We start from the raw sequence: 7,727 nt of genomic DNA on the forward strand, positions 1-7,727 counted from the left end.
CCTAGCGTTTTTTCTCTCACCAGTGTTAATAGTTTGTTAATAGTTTATAGTTAGTATAGTTATAGAGTTTTTATATAGTTATAGTGTAAATAGCTCCATTTAGTGGGATTGGCAGGGATCTTTCCCTCCCCCCTGCCGGTAGCTTGGGCTCATGCCATGGATTGTTTCATGTATTTATTTCAATATTTTCTTTTGAGGGATACTGAGAAGTGGTAGGAAGTAGGATTTTTTTGGCAAAATATTTACAATTGTTGTTTCTTGAGAATGTTAACTATTTAGTTGGTAGGAAAATAATATGTTTTATGGTTAAAATTATGTTTGTGTATAAACTTGCACTTGGAGCTGATCAACACATGCCATTGATGTATATACACGTTTACTTCTTTTTCATTAGGGCTTTGTTTTGTGTTCATATTCTGAGGTTATTGATATAAGAGTGGTATTTATTTTGAGGCAAAGGGTGGTTGTATTGTGGTGATATATGTATTGCTTTGTGTTGTAAAAATTATGTATTTATTTTATTATGTGACAGTGTAAGATATATGATGCCCTTAACTATTCACTGCTGTACTTTTAAGTGGTTGGGTTATGTAAATGGTGGTACATTGTTGTACTTAGCAACATTGTCTGGTTTCTGGAACGATGTTTGTTTTATGGTATTTCCCAAGGTGTTTTTTTTTATTACCTTTCATTTTTATTTCTAATTGGTAAATTAATAATTAAATACATTAGGCATCACAAAATTAAGTTATAGGAGTGGGCAGCTCTGGTAAAACAAATAAAGGGTGGAAACCAACATTCGTGCTTCTTGAATAGTGTGAAATTGTGTGGAATAACTATAGCAGCAAAAATATACTGCCTACAGGAAATGTATCACTTCAGTGGGGTTCTGTGCCTTCTGTTGTCCACCTGTTAAGAGATGATTGCGGGATCCTAGCCAATATTTGTGCAGGTGGGTGACAAAAGATCACAATATACAAGCAATGTATCATCTAAGTATCTTTGCTTTGTTCACAGCAAGAATTTATTGACAGGGATAATTGTAGAATATACTCTCAATCATATTTTTTTTCCTTTCTTTGTCAGCTTCAGTGGTGGAGAATCAGGTCTGGTTTTCAAACGATAGCAATTTAAAAAATTTCTGTTCCTGAAAACTGCCTGTTGTATGAGCCAGTGTCAATCTTAAATATTGATATAGCTGCCTTTGTAAAACGTTTATCACTGTGGTATCTAAGCACTGTACTCAGATTAGAAAATCAACTGAAACTTCTTGGGGTGCAGTAAAATATACTGATGGTTTTGAACTTTGTGGTGTAATGTGATTTAATTGAGCCAACAGAGGGACACTAATGTTGGATACTTGCAGGAAAAAATTAGAAAGGAGCCATGTTTAAGCACTTCAGTTTCAAAAAGTACTTGCTCAATATATTCAAGTTTATCAGAACAAGGGACAATGGGACTTAACTCCTAAAAGATAGGTGTTTTGTAAACTAACAATTAAGGAAGAAGGAATCAATATCAGCCTTATAATAGGACTGTAGTTTGCAGTCTTAATGATCAGAGATTACCACTTCTTCATAATAAACCATACACACTTGCAGAACCAGGACTAGAGACCTTGACCTGGTATTCTTTAACTTTTAGAATAACTCCATTAGCTGTTACATATAGAAAGACCCTCAAACTTTTAATAAAATGCAGCTAGTCAACACAATCACATTAAAAATATAGTGTCCAATCCAACTCCTACTGATGTTAATGTGGTCCAGGATCCCTGAGGGTCCACAGACTATGTCTCAGATATTCAAAGGGGTCTGCACCTCTATTTAAAATTTTTTAGGGGTCCGCACATGGAAAAAGGACCTCCCATAGACATCAGTGGACAATTGGGATAAGAACTCATTGAAATCAATGACACCCGGATTGGGCCCCAAACTACCCACAATAAATATTGTTAACTTGTCTTAATTACAGTCAATACATTAGTTCTCAGGGAGAATAAACTCTGGCAAGTTTGAAGGCATAGCAGTAAGCCATTTTGGAATTAGCAGGAGATAAACATTACATATAAGTCTAACTTAAATCTGGGTAACTTTTTAGAATGACTCAAAACAAATTTAACTTTCTTCAGACATGCAAGAAACATTCTCCTTTAGTCTTCAAATTAGACCTGGCAATTTTCAGGACAAATGAATTTTTTCAAGCCAAACTTAGGTAGGAGGTAGGGCACCAAAATAAGGTTTTAATATGGAAATTGGTCTGTAAACTTTAACTCTGGAGTGGCTACCACCTGTCCATCATGTTTAAAGGAAAGCATTCTCTGAGAACATTTTACGATATATGAGTGTGTGTGTGTGTGTGTGTGTGTGTATGTATGTATTATCACTGGATAGACAAACTGACAATAAACTGAAGCCCTATCCTCAAGTCACTGGGAATTAGTCTTTTCCTGGTGTGTGCGGAAGGCATATGTCTGCAACTCTTTTGCAAGGACAGATTGGTTAAGTTCAGAATAAGTAGTCAAGCAGTTTTTCAATAGATTATCTCTTCATGTGCATATCATTGAAGAAATTATGTATTTTACAGGTTTGAAGGGAAAATAAATCATGGTAAAAATGCAGGGAATGAATTCAACTGTCTTTGGGAAGGGGATATTTTTGGGGTGGATAGGCAGAGCGAATTGGGAGATGGAAAAGATGACAACTGAGAGATAAAGGAGCTGCCTGAAGAATAGAATCTTTGAGCCCGAAGACCCAGGATATTGTATATTAGTCAAGAGGTTTCCCAAGATGGACAGTCAAGTTCTATCTTGCTTCAGCGAGCCATATCCACATTGCAGGTATGAAGAGAAAAGCCTGCACAGGACAAAAAAATAGACTCACTTTAAACTGTAAACATTATTGGTTTTGCAAAATAACTTTCAATCTGTCCTTGCCAGAGACTTCATGATCGGGAAAGGAACTGACGCAACACAATGAGAATTCATTTCTCAGTTTATATAAACATCATACAGTTGCAGAATTTTCCTCAAAAGTTCTAAAAGTTCATCTCAGCCTATTTATGCAAAGTCCTGCTCAGATTTCCAGTATAATAAATCTCAGAAAATTATTATTAGTTATTTGTACAATGACGTAAGACTCACATTATCCCTAGGACAGACCCATCTTATTTTGATCTAATAGTAGCGTTTCCATTTCTTCTTGGGATCATGAATTCTCATCCTATACTTTCGTCTTCAGTTGGTTTAAATAGGTACATCTGAAAGCAGAATTTGGCCATACATCTCCATAGCTAAATAATAGCAAATTATTGGACTTTCATTTGAATGATACAGTCTTTTCCTGCTTCTCTTATTTTGTTGTTATTTTCGATCCTGAAGACATAGAAATAAGCTTAAGTTTCAGTTGTGTGTTTTCTTGCATAGAGGAAATGGATACAGATTGATAAGATGCATTCTAGCAAGTTAATGTTTTGTGTTTTTGCAGGTCTGTTTATTCGATAGCTCTTATAACATTTACTGGAATCAGTTGGAAGGTAAACATGGTGAGCAATCTGGACCTGAAGGTGATATAAAGTATCTGTCAGTAAGGCTGGCTCATAACCAAAGGCTAAATTTAATTTACAGGGGAAAGAAAATTACCTACCACACTGTTAGTGAAATCTCTATACAGTTACCTTAAAGAGGGGGAAAGAGAGGTTTTTAGGCTTTGATTAAATATAAAAGTCTGCACGAGGAGGTGCCGTTCATACATAAGTCCTGGGATTTAGTTTGATTAACACAGGAAATAATAATAATACAAAGAAGTTCAGCTCAGACCATCTCCCCAGGCTTTGCGCTTCAAGGATTCTTCCTAAGGATTACTCAGCCCATGATCATCTTTCTCCAAAGAACTACTCCCATCTCCTTTACTTCCTGAGTTAGCAGAACCCATTTATCAATCACCATACGGAATTAACAGCTGCAAATGTGGTGGGGTATTTGAGGCAAACACTGCCAAGCCAATCTATTGCAGACACTCTCTGAATAGCCTATTTTAAAAATTCTCCCTCCAGTCAGAGAGCCTGTACGAAAATGTGTTGAAGATTTAAAATTAGAATGTGAGGACAGCCTGCAGCTTGGCTCTAGGAAGCCTGAACAGTGATATTTTGGCCATCAGGGAAAGCAATTATGTGATGTGACAAAGTGGTGGGTAGGAATCCAAACTTCCTGTCTCTCAAACAAAAAGGAAAAATAATATGCATATATATGTGGCCACTTGAGTATGACCAGGAACAATGATTAAATGTGGGGGGAAATTCTCTGGAGGGGTGCAGTAAGAAAGGAGAGATTTCTGCGAGATCTAGTACTTCCTGTATAAATCTTTAGAAATCTAACCCTTCCTCTCAATCCCAGATTTCTGCCCTGGTCATCTCCCACTTGACTAATTATAGTGAATTATACCCCTAAGGCCTCAACCAGGTCAGGACTCCATTGTACTATACACTGTAAAAAACATATTTTAATGACAGTCCCTGCACCTAGTGCAACCTCTTACTCTCTGGCCTCCTTGACACCCATATCACTCCCCTGTAGTTTATTGAAAATACATTTGCTCAAGTCATCTTCCTTACCCATCATTCTGCCAATATCAGTGCTCTCTTCAGTCTTTCTATTAGCAAATTCCAGTCCAACTCCATCCCAGCCTACAGCTCAATCTAATTTCTGAGCATGTCCCCCTTTGTGCCGCCAATGAAGTCAGTTTTAATGTCCCCTTTGTGTCCCCCCTCCCACTTCCATGTTTACACCTTTTTCCATGCTGCTTCTTATCCATGGAAGACTCTGCAGTCCATCAAACTCTGCCTCTCCTCATTCAGATCACTCCTAAAGGCCCATGATACTCGATACTCCATAAGAGTGAAGAGGAAAATTTGCATTAAAATAATTGACAGAATAGAGCCATCAAGAAATGCATATAAACCTAAGTAACAACATAATATTCTTGTTACCTTTGTCGTCTTGTTTCCCCCATTTCCTGCCCTCCTCCTACATTCCCCGTTTGTTACACTCACTCACTGTGTGCCGTTTTTATGATTAGATGGTAAGGTCCTTGGGGCAGGGTATTTTTCTCATTTGTGGTCAGAAGTACCGAGCACACTTTGCATGTTTTATAAACTATAAATATCATTAGTCATATTAAAGAAAGGGATCAAAGCCAATGGTATAATAATACCTAGCCCTTATATATCACTTTTTCATCAGTTGATCTCCAGGTGCTTTACGAAGGAGGTTAAGATTGTTATCCCCATTTTACATTTAAATGAGAGCTATTGGGAGGGAGGGAGAGAGTGGATCAGGCTGTAGGCAGTTGCTTTTAGAAAGTGGAGCAGGGTTATGGATATTTCTGTTGAGAGGAATTTGGCTAGGAAATTTGTAATTACAGGAAGGGAAAGTACACACACAGTTTTTAAAGGGTTAGATAACCCTTATGGCAAAGCCCTATGTAACTTCTGAGAAAATGATAATGTTTCTACAGGTTTTTTGACATTTCCCTGGAATTTAATATAAAACTAAGGACTCTGCTAGAATTCTCTATGTAGTTCAAAAAGCTTGTAGAAAGAATGTTGTATGCAGTGTAGTTGTAGCCATGTCTCTCTCGCCAACTGAGGTTGGTACAATAAAATATATTACCTCACCACCTGTTTCAGTAGAAAGGGTATCTATTAATTATTATTTCCATAGAATGCTATTGAATATGTACATAATCCCAAGGTTTAGGGCCTGATTTTCAAAAGTGCTCAGCCCCCATAACTTCAGTAGAAGTCTGAGGCCAGTTCTGGAAAAAAAGGTCCATATCCCTTCTTATATTCTCTAGAACTTTTCCATAATGAAAGGTTGAGTCTGGGGCCCATGGCTGTTGGAAGAAATCCTGCTTTAAACAGAATAACTGAAAGTAGTTGAGATTACCTTATGGAAGTTGCTGTGGCTTTTCAGCAACACTTCCAGGCCCCCATCCTCACACCAGCACCCAGCCACAAGAGGTGGGATGGAAGATATGTAGTTCCAAGTGGCAGTGGTGGGGGAGGTATGCATGTGAAAAGAATTCTCCATCCAAGCTGTGTCATGGCTGGGTGGTAGGGGAGGATCTTCAATAGGATCTCTGCTCCTGCATCCTTTGGCCTCCTGTAGAGTGGTTCACAGGGAACCATTGCATAGTTGAGTACCAACTGCATAGCCTGCCCAAATCCTGTCCCTGTCCCAGTATTGGTTCTGCCTCTGGGAGGAGATGGGGGCGGGGTACTTCTGCAAATGTGGACGAGGAGGCAGGATTTGCCTCTCAGTACATTTAAAATTCCTTGCTAGGTCTGTAAAATACGAGTAAGTAATATGAGAAAAGCTGCTCTTCCTAAATCAGGATTTACATTTGAGCCTTGTCAGCAAAACATTTTGGATCGTGCCCGTGGAGATGCAACCCATTCTCCTTCCACCCTTTGTCAGAGAGTTCATCATCGCTCCAATTTCTTTCTCTCTTTCTGTTCTGACTTAATGGCTGGTAGTAAAATCATCTTGCTGAAAGTTCTAAAAATAATCCTGAGTAACTGCTACGTAAGTGGAAATGTAATTCGTATTGTTTAAGTGAAGGGACATTGTGCTAACTGAACTGTAATCCTGTGTAGCTTTGTGAAACGAGGTGATAGGTCAACAGCACAGGTTGTTCTCTGAGGTGGAACTGAAGTTTCAGGGCTGCATTACCTTAGTGTCATTTGTCGCCTTGTAAATTGGTTGCTGGTGAGTCTTAAAATGAAATACTGACTTTACTGAACTGAGTCTCAAAACTTCCAGGGAACATTATAAGCATTACTTCCTAGAAACACCACCTGGTGGAGCCTTCAGTTACAATGCCCAATACACTTTGGGCTCAGCTTGCTGACTCATTGTGGGATGCATACCAGTAGAACAGTGGTTCTCCAATTTTAGCAACCCGAGGACTCCCATTTTGATTTAAAATCTTTCGTGGACCTCCAAGCTCCCTGCCCCCACTCCACTCCTTCCCCCAAGGCCCCACCACAGCCCCACCTCTTCTTGCCCCTGCTCCACCCTTGCCCCTCTTCTTTCCTCCTCCGAGTGTGCCACGTCCCCAATCCTCCCTCTCCCTCACAGCTGTTCCCCAACATGCAGGAGGTGCTGGGAGAGAGGGGGAGAAGTTGAGTTGATCAGCAGGGCCCGCGGACCCCCTGGAGTACCTTAGGGATCCATGGACCCCAGTTGGAGAAACGCTGCACTAGAATGTGGAATGAAGTAGTGCAGATGCATTAAAATGTCATCCACATCATTGTAGAATGGGCTAAAATATACATTTGTGACCAAAAATGTGACAAGAAAAAAAAATCAAAATACATAGATTCATAGATTCTAGGACTGGAAGGGACCTCGAGAGGTCATCGAGTCCAGTCCCCTGCCCGCATGGCAGGACCAAATACAGTCTAGACCGTCCCTGATAGACATTTATCTAACCTACTCTTAAATACCTCCAGAGATGGAGATTCCACAACCTCTCTAGGCAATTTATTCCAGTGTTTAAACACCCTGACAGTTAGGAACTTTTTCCTAATGTCCAACCTAAACCTCCCTTGCTGCAGTTTAAGCCCATTGCTTCTTGTTCTATCCTTAGAGGCTAAGGTGAACAAGTTTTCTCCCTCCTCCTTATGACACCCTTTTAAATACCTGAAAACTGCTATCATGTCCCCTC

General features: G+C 39.4%; 1 protein-coding gene across 1 annotated transcript in view; it reads left to right on the top strand.

Annotated features, from left to right (window-relative positions):
- FGF14 (fibroblast growth factor 14) overlaps positions 1-7,727 on the top strand; it is a 629,737-nt gene that overhangs the window by 59,099 nt on the left and 562,911 nt on the right. The gene's annotated exons all lie outside the window — the stretch shown is intronic.

This window comes from Trachemys scripta, chromosome 1, assembly GCF_013100865.1.
Source record: "Trachemys scripta elegans isolate TJP31775 chromosome 1, CAS_Tse_1.0, whole genome shotgun sequence".
NCBI lineage: Eukaryota > Metazoa > Chordata > Testudines > Emydidae > Trachemys > Trachemys scripta.